Source organism: Monomorium pharaonis, chromosome 9 (assembly GCF_013373865.1).
Source record: "Monomorium pharaonis isolate MP-MQ-018 chromosome 9, ASM1337386v2, whole genome shotgun sequence".
NCBI classification, from domain to species: Eukaryota; Metazoa; Arthropoda; class Insecta; order Hymenoptera; family Formicidae; genus Monomorium; species Monomorium pharaonis.
Window position 1 is genome coordinate 19,994,121 of NC_050475.1, and position 15,155 is coordinate 20,009,275.

At 38.2% G+C, this 15,155-nt stretch overlaps 1 long non-coding RNA gene across 1 annotated transcript; it reads left to right on the top strand.

Annotated features, from left to right (window-relative positions):
* The first annotated feature begins 53 nt into the window (after positions 1-53).
* On the top strand, positions 54-13,787 carry LOC118647311. The gene is made up of 2 exons (XR_004964626.1): positions 54-392; positions 10,690-13,787. It is a non-coding gene; the product is annotated as an uncharacterized LOC118647311 (long non-coding RNA).
* The last annotated feature ends 1,368 nt before the right edge of the window (positions 13,788-15,155 follow it).

A 15,155-nucleotide genomic window follows, 5' to 3' on the forward strand; every position in this document is an offset into this window, starting at 1 on the left:
AAGAAGGCCTCGATCGTGTCGGAGGAACTCCGCCTTCGAAGGCGAGCACGACTGGTCCCCGGCTATCACTTTGTCTCCACCCACGAAGAGGAGGAGGACGGAGCCGAGAAAATAGATAGGTCAGGTGACGCGGAGGGAAGGGATACACAGGGGGAGAGAAAACGGAAGACTTCCATGCGCGATGGGGGAATCCCGCGCGCGCAAGAAATGAGACGACGCTGATGACTGACAGAGAGTAGCAGTTTCGGGGGAAACGTATACCTATTATTTTTCTAGGAATACGAGTGGGATATACGTAGGAAAAAAAAAACGTTGTAAACGCATTAATCTAACAAAAGCTAATAATAAATAATTGAGAAGACAAGGGAGAAGAAAATATTGGACACAAACAGGTACACATCTGGAGAGTTGCAACTTTTGTTTATTGTTTTCATAGGGAAAAGAAATATATACACATACATCAAGCTCTTAAATCGTATCAGAAGTATGCAAAAATATGTTCTCAAAAATATGTAATTGATGTTATAATTTTATTAATATGTAATAGGTAAAAAATATCGAACATTTATAACTTTTATTAGTAAGTATTTACCGAATAAGATACAATTTATTAATAAAAGTTATAAAGTTCTGATTTTTTTTTCCGCTTGTTGTACAGCTACTAAATTATCTATATCTCGATAAATAAGCCAAATTGATCTATATATAGTTGAAAAATTTGTGCTAAATTTAACACATATTGCATGTTCAAAATGGTCCATAACAATTTTTCCATTAATTTTAAGCATATGTTAAACAGTAGCATAAATATTATGTTATATTTTGACATAAAAGTAAATGTAAATTTTATAATTTGACATAATTTTTATGTAACAATTTAATGAGAAAATTATGTCAAAGTAACATGTAACACGTTATTCTGACAATATTATAGTATATGTTAATGTAACATACGTCACAAGATCACGTTGAGAAATAACAGTCACTCTTAATAGAATAAATTCAATATTTTTTTCTGTCAATTTTAACAGATAAATTCTATCACTGATAATAAGGAACATATTTATTATGTAAAATAAAAAAATACGTGCACATTGTATTACTTTTACACTTTTCTCAGTTATTCTAATAATTTAACATTTTACTTGAAATAACACAACAATAGCAATATGTTAAAATTACAGGCAAATGTGTTAAATTTTAACATGAAAATTTTAACAAGGACCAATATAAATACAACATGTTTTTTTACTGTGTAGTGATTATTCTTTTATGTTTCAAATTTATTGTTAAAATTATGAAACATCTTGTACAAGATAGTCAAAGAATTTAAAATAAATTATCGATAAGTGGAAGTATCTACTTAAATATTAGGAAAAATAAATACTAAAAAGAAACTCATGGAAGGAAGTATATTCCACACGCCGAAAATAATCGCGACACGAAAAACGCTGCACTGGTCGGGTGCGTGATGTATCGACATTTTTCGAGCCCTCGCAACTCGGAAGTCGTGAGGCGAGGATGAAAAATCGGCGATCGAAGTTACGACGCGGCCAGAAATAGGCGGAACCCTCGCATCGCGAGCGGCGGTAAAAAGTACATTCCTCGGTAAGCAGACAGGCATAGAGGCATGGAGAGCGAAATGAGCGAGAGAGAGAGAGAGAGAGAGAGAAAAGCACGCGACCTCTTTTTTTTTAATTTTTTCCAAAATGTGCGAGTCGCGGGAATTCGCTTCGCAGCGGGAGAGTTTCAATCGCTTGGCATTCAACTCTGACGGTTGCGCATCGCGAAATACCGCGAGAGAGATTAAACTCGCAGTAGTGGACCCGTCGCATGGGCCGACGACGTTCTCTTTCGCGGGCTGAATTAGCGCCGACGGTTTCACGATGCGAATTAATCCTACAGCTCGCTCGTTCGGAGGCGCGCGTGATAGATGGCCGCGCTGGATGATCCGCGACGTGTTTGTTGTGACGGACGAAAGCTCCTTTGGAGTGTGTCTATAAATTCCGACGTTTCTCCAACTTTTCTGGCGTGCCTCCCCTCGTCGCGCCCGTAATTTAGCGTTTCGTTCGACACGGTGCCACGCCTACGGAATATTTAGTCACGAAGGTGGTGACTTCGGGGAGAAGACGGGCCCGCGCGTCTTTGTTCGCCAGTCTTTGATCTTGATCGATTATAGTCTTTGATCTTGATTGATTAGATCAAGATCAAATTTATTTGATACGCGAAATGCTCAGACTATTTTAAATTAATTACGCATGTAATTACATTATTATAGGGGGGGGAGAATTGCTGAATGCTGCCGGTCACCTAAATCGCGCTTTTTCAATATTTTATAGTTTTACTTAATCTAACCATTTAGTAACCAAAATGTAAAGTAAGTGAGAAATATGAATAATAATAAAATTACATTTATAATTAAACACGTAAGATTACAATTAAAATTTGTTATGTAGAATTTTGTTTTAAATTGAAAGAAAAAGTCAGGAAGGATATACATTAATAAGGCTTGCACTTGTCAAATTTCCGGTAGTTAATTTTTATACGCGATTTACCTTTGCAAACGCTAAAAAGAAGGCGAGGAAAATGAGGCTTTCGAGCCGGTCGATTTGTTTCCCCAAACTAATAGTGAGCTTTGAACGACTCAATCGTCGTATCGTAGCGGTATTAGCGGATGGATATTCGTCGCTCGTCAGATCTCGTTTCTCGGAAAATAGTAAAACACAACCGCGTCGGAGAGCCGTAAGGTTTGCCGTTTTGGCGACGGTCCAATCGCGAATCAGATTGCCAATAGACGGGCCAATAAATAACGCGGCCAACAACACCAAAATAATATCCGGCGGCGATCAAAAGCGAAAATCGCGGAGGCTTCTAACAAAAGCTTTAATTTAACTGTGTGGTCAAGCATGCTTTAGGGACAACATATACAAACAGTATTGTAAAATTGAAACTAAGAGTAAAAGCCTACAAAAAGTTAGAGCAAAGCAGCACAAAAAACTCTTTTATACACCGAAAAAAAATTTACTAGATAATATTTTTTATCATTCATAAAATGGATTATACATTTCTTAAATTATAGAAAATGTTATCTTATTTGAAATAAATATTTATTTATTTTTATACCAAACTTCTGCTTGGTACTATTTGAAAAAATATTTCAATCTAGTAAATTTTTTTTTCAGTGTAAAATATCTTTGAATCAGTTTTGTAGAATTGAAATTTGTTTATTCTTTTACACATCTATGGTTCTTTCAAAGTTCAAGCTAAAGAAACAAAGGGCGATTTTATGTAAAAAAAAATTTATGTAGAAGGATTTGAAATTCTGAAGCCAACTCCAAGATATTTTCTAATGAAAAATGTTGGCGATTGGCCTTAGGATTCCCTTAATTAAGATTTCTAATTTAACAATTAAAATTAACCTTCTATTTCTAATCACGCACACATTTTATCTTCTAACACGACTTTCGTTAAACTTTAACTGTGTCTCTCGGTGCACTCGGTCGCTCCCCCGACGGGGAGACCTCCCGATCCTCGCGAGTCCTCTCCGCGGCTACGTTTCGCACGCACGTGCTCGCGATACCGCCGGGCACGCACCGTTTGACGATATTAACGTGGTCTTAATTGCGCGTGCCGGCGCGCAACTTTAATCGTCTGCGGAGCGGCGCTCTGCCTGTGGGCGTCGTGCACCGTTGCAGGTTCAAGTGTCCCTGTCGCTTCCGTTCCCCCCCGCGACGTTTGAAGATAACGCCGTGTCTTCCGCGGATACGTCTGGTCCGTCGTCGCGACCACGGGGAGATACGGCTTATCAATTGCGTTCCGGCTCCGCCGGAAAGAAAAGAGGTCGTCCACCGGACCTCCAATGACTCGGCCTTGAGAGAACCACCTATTTCCTACACCAAATGGCGTAACTCGTATCATACGTTCCACATGTGGGAACATGTGTTGCACCGACGCGCATGTATTCTTGACTCATAAATTCAGAGATTCACCAGCCGGGAATGGAGCACGTGGTGCACCTTGTGCCGGCCGGCATTATCGCACGGTTAGCGAGCAGCAAGGTGACGATCGACACTAGCGAATGATCGTACGGAAGCACTCGCGTTAATAGCGACGCGCTAGTTTAGCGGGAATAAAGTCCTCGTTCTTAACAACTTACTTTCCGATTTTATCGCCGAAGGGGCGAAGGAGAAAGGGCGAGCGAAATCCGCGGAAATAAAATTCTTAATGATTTAACGACGCGATAAGAATTGAAATATAATGAAGTGAGCGATAAATGGAGAAAAAAAATTCTATTTAGATAGAAGCCGCTTGCAATCATTCGAAGCGGCGGGAAATATTTTCGGGATTTTCAGCGCGGCGACACTCCGAAAGACAACGATTTTACAATGACTCCTACTTCTTTGAATATAACTTTCAACAATATTTTTTCATCAAATATGCCGCTAAGTGGTCGCCGTCTCTACCTGATAGGGTCGAATGTTCTTTTGTAACGCTATGGACTATTTCCTTTTGTCTTCCGAGAATAGATTGCAACTGATGTTCAACATATGTTGAAGATACTTTGTCGCAAAGGTAGGGACTATCTGCCAGCACGACTCGTAAAAGGAAGCGTTTATAATGCGCACTGACTCTCTAAAGCCGATGTATAACATTCGCTATATAATGTTGCATAAACGACAACAATAATACTAGCCCGTGAACGGACACCGGCCAGATGTTTGCGAGGAGAAGATGCGTTTCCGTTTTCTTAAATGTTTTATTTCTATTATTTCTGATAACAAGTAAATCGTAAGTTCTCGTAAGAATCAGAGTAATAAATTTTAATAATAATATTATATATAATTTGTATGTACAATAAATAAATTAACATATTTATAACGTTATAATATTTTATTACAAAAATATTATGAATATTAATAATATCGTTAATTTACTTTTGCTTCTTACTTACGCATTTTACACCATCTCGAAAACGTGGCTGCAACGCGTTCATTAATATTTCTGATGTTATTAATAATTAAAAAGATTTGGAGAAACTAAAAGAGCTAAAGCTAATAAAAATAATTATGATAAGATTTGATATTTTTATGTTAGTGATAATATTTGCCGTTTAAGAATAGCAAGATAGCGATTCACTGTAGCCATTGCAGGTAAAAGCGAACAGATAAGAAAAAAGGAAATTTATATTTAAAAAATATTACACTTTTTTAAATTTAAATATAAGGTAAATGATATTACAAATTTATTCATTTTTTTTGTTTTTGATTTTTACGATTTATTAAATAGAAAAAATAAAATAAAAAATAAAAATATTAGAATTCTTGAATTTAGAATATTAGAATTTTGGAGGCCCCGTTGGGTTTCTTAATGTTTATCATTGTGACATTACAATCAGTATTAAAATAATTTTAATCATCTGAAATTCAATCATCTACAATGCGAAATGAATTAGACTTGCGGGATTTGTTAAAGCAAATTTTTCGAATTTGCCGGAGATAAATATGGGTTTGTTCTTAGTAGCTGCATTGCTGTATTGGTGCAATAAGTTAGAATAAGAAAAAATATATCTGTCTCATTCTAACTTATTGCACCAGTACAGCGATGCAACGACCAAGAACAGACTTTATATTTAGGGTATGAGAAATATTTCATGATCAATTAATACGATGTCCCTGAAATTAAAAGAACAAAAGCAACTTAAATACAATGCATACACTTTGTGTGCCGAAATAATAATTTCTTTAATACACGAGAATATAATTCATAGCTATTTTTTCAAAAGTTTTCACATTTTAGTGGAATGTTTGCCTAATGGCAAACATATGTTCGAGTTATCTATTGTATAAATTCGAAAAAAATTTGCTGACCAGTTTTGTCCAGATTGTTCAGTGGCCGTACATCTGTTTAAAGAAACGTACACCAGATGTTTTTCTGCTATTGTTATGGTTTATGATAATAGCAACCTGCTTAAAACAATCTGACAACCTGAACATGATAAATTTACTTTTATTTTTCTGAATAGCGTATTGTAGCATGCAAAACGTGACAACATTTTTCTCAGGTAATTAGTATAGACTTTCTATAAAAATTGTTAATTTTTATATTAAAAAATTAATAGAACTTTTAGATTATTTCATATACATTGCGATGTTTCGTTCATCTTTTTCAAAATTGTAGGTATTATTATTGCCTATGTTATACTTTTTACTTACTGCTTTCTTAATTATTACATTTTATCTTTGCTATAAAAAATGAATGAGTATAAAATTTATTACATGAAATAAATTCTACGTAAATATTTATGTTTATTGTAAAAAATTTCGCTCATAGTGACTGTATTCCAAATTTGATTGACAGTTTGATGTAACATTTCTCACTACACTCTTCGGTACTAGAAATAATCACTTGGAAATTAGAACACGCGGCTGTGCGTTATCACAAAGCTTATTTTTGATCTTTTCCCTCGGGACTCGATGGACTTTACGGCTTCGGAGTATCACGCTGCCCTGGATATCGTCGAATAATATTATATTTATGTGCGCGACGAGGGTGGTCTCTCTTAGAAAACCGTGTACTTCGACCTGATAAACGCGCACGACGACGAGGAACGAGTTGACAGTGACGGCGATGATGAGGGATGACGGTGGTGGAAAGATAAACTTCGAGAACCAAATGAACCTCCCGGTCTTTCCGCACTTCCGTTCTCGCAAATATCATTCAAAGCGGATGTTAATATTAATATTTACGGACAGAGATTATGCAAATAAAATTTTCGCACAGCTGATTATTTGGGCCTAATGTATTATATATAAGTATATTATATAACGTAATATAATATATAATACTATAAAGATTACACATGCAAATATTATAATTTATTAGGCAAAACTCAAGTAAAACATCTTTGCTAGTAATACATTTCATTAAAAATATGATTTTGATTCATACTATTAGAAAATGAACTCCCAATATCTTATGTTTTTATAATTATATATATATATATATTTTTTTTTTAAATATTATTTAGCCATTTTATCCTTTAGACACATTTTCAGATTTAAGTAAAAACAAAGATAGAGATAAAATAGAATTGGCGTTTTGTTGCACCTAATTTTATTTAAACATCTTTCAAACTGATTTTGTTGATAACAGATTAGTGAATTTTTTCAGTGTAACCCAGTTTGCTTTTGATAGAAATGTATCATTGGCAAGGATTTTTATTTCCAGTTGAGTTTCTCTCATAAATTTTAAAAATAAATAATTTCATGAATGTACTTACATTATTTTTATCAGCTTTTTGCAGAATACGAATTGAAAGAAATTTTTATTTTATTTTACACTAAAAAATCTTAATTGAATTCTTAGCGTCAATTTATTGTTGTACGTGAAGAACACGATATGTTTTACTGGTTTATTGCGCGTTCCGTGGAGAGCACTCTGTTTTCTCAGTCTTTAAAAAGATTCTACAGCCTTTCGTGTTCTACGGAAGATTAGCAACGTTTAGAAGTTTAGATTCCGCCATCGTCCCAATGTTACACGACGTACGCGGAGCTTACGCTTTGTTTTTGTCGTATCGAATAAAATCCGGACAGACATGTGTTCGCCAGAAGGCGTCTCCTGAAGGTGCATGGGAAGAAAATTGTATTTTATTAAATCCTGCTCTGTAAGGGGTATAAAGAATTACGAAGCGTAACTGCCGAAATTTTTAGTCGTTATTGAATTCGTCACAAAACAATTGATCAAACGGACCAAACGAAATTTCTACGCATGACGATGACATAAAATCTTTTTTCTTTTCTTTTGCTTGTACATAAAACGATTATTTTTAAATACAATTTGACAGTTGTAATTTGATACTGTTTCTCTCGGTGTGTCGGTATCCTCTGAACTGTCTGTTGAAGTTATCTCTCCTCAAATCGTATGAATTTTTGAAACGTAATTCTACTGTAAAAAAAAATTGTTTTAATCTAATAAGTAACAAACTTACAAAAGTTAGAATTTGCAGATAAAGGCACAAAAACATAATGGGCAGGTTGCTTTCTTTCATCCCTCGGGCAACACTTGTTCTGACTTAGGAAAAAGAATGGAAGAACAATAGTAATTCTAGAAACTAAAAATAATAAGAGGATGAAGATAAACATATGTTGCGGCTTAAACCTGGTCACAGATATATTTCGTCTCAGAACGAGTTTCTTCCCGAGGAAAAATCAAACTAAAGAAGAAGAGAAATCGACGAACGAAAAAGAAAAAGTCAAAATCGCACACACAGATTAATCGATAAATATTTACAAATTATCTTTTAAAATTAAATAGTTATACACACACACATACACGATCATCGTTTTTTAGGAACAAGAGAAAAACTTAGATAAAGTATGAAAAATTATACGATTGATCTAATTATTAGATTCTAATACATCAATATTGATTAATATTAAAAATAATCTATAATATATAAAGTTGTAATTATATTAAATAATAAATAATATTGTATTTATATTGTATTCTTTAAATCTCGTAAAATAAAAAAATTGCTTGAAAATTATACAAACTCAATTTTCATATAAAAAATTCTTTTAGAATAACATTTTATTTTATGAGATTTTTAGAACATGTTTCCCTAATCGATTGAAAAAATTCTGCTCGATTTGCGGCCGCAAATTAAGAATTTATCGCGCCAATTTTTAACTATAAAGAAAGATTTGTAATGGAAGTTAACAGGGGAGGGGGAGAAAATGGGAGGATTGGAAACGCATGCGGATAGGACCTCCAGCTGAGGGAGTCTAATGGGGCCCATAGGACTGCCCGTGAGGCCCCTTTTTTGTCAACAGTTGACGATCGTAACCGTCGCGGCCCACGGAACCCCCTGACCCATTGACGTAGGTCTCATACCCCCTTGAAGACGCGTTAATTCAAGTGTTTGAGGCTTCCCCGCCATCGCGGTCACGACGGTAGAAATGGCGGCGGGATCGCATCACATCCCGCGGGACCCTTTTTGCCCGCCCTCTGCTCTAACAGATCGAAGATGCCGGGCTCTTAATAGACGTTACTGCTCGGTGTGTGGCAAACCCGTTTTTCTAAGGTTCAGCCCTCCGCGCCCAAAAGCTCGCCGTCACCCCGGCCGCGGTCTATACGACGCGAGAGCCCGAGTTTCATCTCGCGCGGAACAAAAACGAAGAAACCGCTAATTATTTATTAACGTGAATTCCGCGTGATCATACAAACTAAAAAGTTTATGGGCGAATGCGTCGCAGAACGACTCATATACCAATGAAAAACTAAAAGTAGTTGTAAAGAGTAGAGAAAGATTAGAAACTTTTTGCGATGTTTCACGAAGCGCGACATCCTCTGCGTAATGTCAAGCTCGTGAGAACCATCAGCGATTAAGGATCGAGGGAAATGACGTCGTGCCAGGGAGCACGTGATATATCGTCTCGTGTGCCGAGACAGAGCTCGGGATCGAATTCGCCAGTCGTCGTCCCTCCGAACACGATCTCGATGTTCATAAATCACGGCACGGATGTCGTCGCAAAGATTCGCCAACTGTTCTTCAAAACTTGAACGAGCTCCGCCTGGAGGAAGAGGCATCGGCGGCACGGTTCAAAGCTGATAATGACGTACCGATGTACGGTTTTTTTTTTCTGGAGGTGTGCGTGCGTGTGTGCTCCGATGACTTTGCGCAGCCGGATTTTCGGCTCCCCGCAGGTCGGAGGTCGAATTGTCCAGCGGCAAATGATCCTGGATTCTTGGAACGCGAGGAGGACACGCGACACTTTTCCACGTTTTACGAGAAAGCGTGCCTATTTTTTTTTCCCTTTTCGCTACTGGAACCCTGGCGGGTCCAGCGTATTAGGAATCCCGGAGTTTTTCTCGACGAAAGATTCATCTCTGCTTTTTCAGGATGCTGAAAGTGGAGCAATAAAAAAAAAAGTAATAATAGTCGATCAAACGAAAAGTTGAAAGAAAATTTCGGATCGTGATCTCGAGATGAGAAAGCATGGCGGTGAAATCTTGTCGATTCGTCCAAAGTTATACCTGACTGGATTTCATTCGTTTGAGAGCTCGACGACTCCTGCCATTTTAGTATCTTCCCTCCTTTATTCTGATCAGCCAGGTGCCAGACCTACCTGTCGGTTTACCTGTAACTCCGCCTTCAGCCATGGTGTCTTCGAGAACCTTCCATCTTTTTTCTTGTTTATTTAAAAATGTAAAATTTTGCGATACATTTTATATAGAATTACGCGCGTTTTATTCCAAATAATTACGTTAAACAAATTTAATAAACTATATAACATCAATTAAAAGTTATTAAAATTTAAAAGCTGCTAGCTTTCTATTTTTTATTATATAATTGTGAGAGTTTGATTTATTAACACACATACACAAATACGTGCAAATATGCAAAGAAATACTATAAAACGCGATTTTGCATAAGAAATATCTATTAAGCTAATAAGAACGTTGTTCTCAAATTTTACTGAAACTTTTCTACTTTTGATAAAATGCTTTGATGTGACACATGCATCCTTAAAAAGTGAGTATCATAATATATAAGAAAGGATGTATTTCATAAAATACACGTAAATAACTTATTATACTTTTTCTTATCGTGAGAAAATATTTTTATTTATTTATAAAAAGTACATATTTTGAAGTACAACTTCAAAGTAATATCAGATTGAATTACAGGGAATGACATATTTCACGAAGGCGTCCTTTCGCGTTGGCAGGCGATGGAGCCCAGGAAGATTTACAGGGGAGGTGCTGAACGATCGTGAATTATGCGGCGTTGATCGCGCCGCGTTCGGGGAGGCGGCCGCGGCATCGTTTTACGGTATCTGGAACATCTGTAAGCAGGTGTCACCGGCGACGAGACACGCACCGCACTTGCACATTTGGTGCATGACGCTGGCTGGGTTACAGAGAGCTAGAGGATCACACGAGGAAGACAGGCGCTACCGGCTGCCGCGTCTCGTCGACACCGAAACAGCTGTTGGCCGCCGTCGTGTGTCGGCCTAAGTGGCCTCATGCCCATTATAATTTGCGAGAATTTATAGGAACGGGGGTACAGAGGGCGGTTGACGCGAGCGAACGTATATCGCATTCCGTCTTCGAGCGTGCGAATTTATACAGAATATTATAATTGCCGCCGATGTTTGAAGCACGCGGTCCCAAAATGTCCTCTACAAACGTCAGTTTTTGGGCAATCTATAAACCAGGTGTGCAAAACTGCTCCGACATTTTTTACATTATTGCTTTTTTTATCACTATTACATTTGCTTTCTTATATTATTATATTACGTCGCGTTCTTAGTTATATATAAATAATTATTTTAGAAAATTAACAGAAAAATAAAAAGAAAATTTTTAATACTTTTATGATTTTAGGCTACCCCTGTTTTCATTTCTTACGGTAAAATTTACGTTTGATAAAATTTTTAAATAGATCTTTCTATGTCACATATCATCACGCGTTGGACATACAATTTTAAGCCGAGCTTTCGCAAAGTAAACGCATCGGTTTCCCGTTTTCTGCCTCTCGTTTCGACTTTGTTTCAGCCACGCTAAATGCGCCGTAGCCACGGATGTGTAACGAGAGAGACTGTCTCGGGTGCCTGTTCCTTTCGGTTTTCGAAATTTGGCACACGACGGATGATTTTAGCTGCATTCGTTCGGGAAGGAGAGTCGCCCTCGCCCCGCTGGCGCCGGCACGGCAGAGAGCTCGCATAATCGAGCGTATCTCCCCGCATCTCCACCCCGGGATATTACGTTTCCTGCCAGAAAAGTGTCGAGCAACCCCCGTTACGCCCCTCGTCCGCCCGGTCCGACCGACGACCGATCCGTGAATGAAAATTCCTCAAACGCAACCGCGAGTCTTTGGCAGCCCTGCGCTCTTGTCATTTCAATTTACGTCGAAGAACTATCTTAATTAACCGCCCAGTTTTAAAATATCATGATGTGCATAATATACAAATTATAAATGCACACCCAAACTAATTAAAGATGAATCTTTTTTTAGTCGTGGCTTTTGATCCTACAATTTCAAGTTCATTAAACTGTGAGTCGAATAAATTTTGCGATATTGAGGCACAGTTCTAAGTTGAACAAGAATGGAAATATTTAATTGATAATCAATTTAATATAATGATGTTAACCATATCGTGCTATCTCATCCTATATAGGAATTGAATCTCCCCATTTTCCGAAACGGGCGTCTCAGCCAATTCAATCCCTGAAATAAGGTGATGATATTTATAAAATTATACGAGAAATATTAGTACCAAGATCCCCAGCTGAATAAAGCTCTTTTATTGTTTTCACTTTCGTCGATCCGTATGTTCTTACGATTTATAGATTATAGTTGAATGTAAGTTGTAGACGTAAACTTTAGAAATTGACAAAGCTTACCAGAAAAAATCGAGAGGAGCTTTAATAATAAGCTCAAAATATTGATCAAAGACGTTCTTTACATCCAACGTTTCAAGACTTAATGATAAATATTTTCACTTTGTGATCAAGTCGCACCGGCCAATTGGCGGATGGAGCATGACAGGGGGATAAAGTCGTGTCGTTAAAATAGATCGGAACGTGGAAGCTGTAAATTCCACGGCCATATCCGCGGTCCGTATCGGCGTGCCGCGCGATGGGAACGACGGGATCGTAAAGAGCGCGCGCGCGCGACTTCTTTTTCCGTGGGATTTACTTTACGATACCGCGAAGGCCACTAATAGGCACGCTCGACGCGTCCCGTCGTCAGCGCCGATACGCCCGGCGGTGCCAAGGAAAGCTTACACGCGTTTTCGTTGAAACAAAAAGGACACGAGAAGCGCGCGAGAAATCGGCCCGCTCGACGGACCGGAACCGCGCGTTCGCTGAATATGAGCTTCGTTCGGGATTGCCGCGTGCGATCGTAAGACAAATATACTCGCGAATAAAAAGATATATACAGCAATTACGTGTGAGTTTGCAAATCAGATGTTCCGATTGCAAAATCTGTTAATTTTTAGTAATATTTTAGAATATATGTATCAAAGAGAGCATCGCTTCTTCATTAAATCATCATTTCCAAGAGATTGTGAGAAGATAAAAAAATATATTTAATATACAAGTTTAATTTTTTTTTTAAATAATATCTAACATTTTAATAAAACAAAAGTCTCGATTTTGGAAATGTTATGTCGCTCGATTGAGCTACGCTTTGCGATCGGGATAAATTGGGGTGCTGCGCTCCCCTCGCGTGGGGAGACAATTTACGACCGGCAGTTTACGACGCGTTGGAAATATTCCGAAAAATTGTACGCTTCAGCGTTCCGCCGGAAGTACGGTATGAGGACCGCAACGATGACGATGACGGCGACGGATCCTCGGCTCGTTTGGACAACCGAAACGCCGCGCCGCCCTGTCCCAGTGCGCGACTGCGTATCCGTCGTTTCCGAAGAGGAACGATCGAGGGGAATCTGGACTGATGAAAAAGAAGAGGACCAGTCCCGTTCTTGCGCTAGGGATGCACGCGAGGGACTAAACGGACGTCGCACGTCGAAAACTCTTTCTTTGCGGATTCCTAGCACGGAAAAAAGTCACCCCTCGTGGGAGAAGGAAGGTACTGATTGGAAAAAAAGGGTTATCGCTGGCGTCGACTAGCGATTGGCTCCCCGGAAAGGCTCGTGAGAGCCAGTTAATGTCGCGGATGACACCCTTCTATTTGGGATACCGAAAATGGTTCCCTCATGAACTGGTTCTCTCTCTTTCTCTCTCTTTTTTCCATAACTCCCTCGCATTTTGACGCAGATAAATCGAGCCTCTTGAAAAAACACCGCGCGAGTTGTTGCGAGCTGATATATGAACGCCCGATTCATTAAGCGTCGCCGATGAAGTACGTGTTAATGAAGAGAGGAGCGACCACCTCCTTTCCTCCACGTGGAGAACGTTTATTTTTGCGTTGCTCGTGAAATAAATTGACCTAGCCGAATGTTCAATTCTATCAAACCCGCGCTCCAATTAGCGAGTGTCATTCTCACCTAATTGAAAGATCACGGCTGTACCTCAATTAAGACGTCCCTATTATAATTGTACCTCGCATCAGGATGTTCGTTTACGCCTCATTTTTCCTGCTAATTGGTTTTTCTAGGAATAACACTTTATCCCGCTATAATTAAATAAAGATTTATTTTAGCGAAATAAATGTGTATTCCATAAATAAATTTTTAAGCATTTTTTTCTTCAGTTAATTGCACTTTGTTGATTATCAGACTAAAGTGTTTTATTAACTAAAGTTCTTTCTCTCCGCCGTGTTAAGCGCGGACGCAGAGTCGAGAGTAAAAGGGCCGCCAAGTGCCGCTCTTCTTAACGGCTGCGGCGACGTTCGTCATTTCATTATCATTTCTTCGTACAGCTTGGAGCAGCTAGAGCAGCTGCTTTCCGACCGACGAAGTGCTGTGACCAACATTTCCGAAAAAAGTGCGAAGAGAAGAGAGGCGAAGTCTCGAGTTCATACAGCTTTTCCTTTTCCATCTCTTTCTCTCTCTCTCTCTCTCTCTCTCTCTCTGCTTCTTTCCTCTCTCCATTTTTCTCCCTCAACCGAATCATCTTTAGCCGTCCAGGTTAACTGCGAGAAAGCGTTATGGTCGTAGACACGCCTCCCCGAACAGGAAATTAGCTGCCGACAGGCGGTTCGAATTATAAATTTCTAGGGAGAGTCCCGTGTGCGGGAATCCCTTCTTTCGTTTCTTCCGCTACGCGTCTGATTCCATTTTATCGGAAACCTCAAAAGAACCGCTCTCGCCAACCGGTCCTTCAACCTTATAAAGAAATAGACAAATTCATGCATGACATCGATAAAAGCTCGTTTTTTTTTTCGAAATTTTGTTGACTTTTAAAATCAAAGGTTCATTCACAAAACTATTTTGAGCTTTCTTTCACTTTATATTTCTTTTGAGTCCTTTAATTAAATTTTAATTGTTTTTTAAAATAATTGATTACATATAAATAATAAATTAGTATTTAAAAAAATCTTTATAAATTTCAAGTATTAACAGTTTTTAGAAATATTTTAAGATGTCGTGAGAAAAATTTTCCGCCAGAAGTACTAACAATAAGTAAGTTTCGCAAAAATCCTTACCCGGGGGAAAATCGAGCTCGAACTCAGGGTCGAAGGG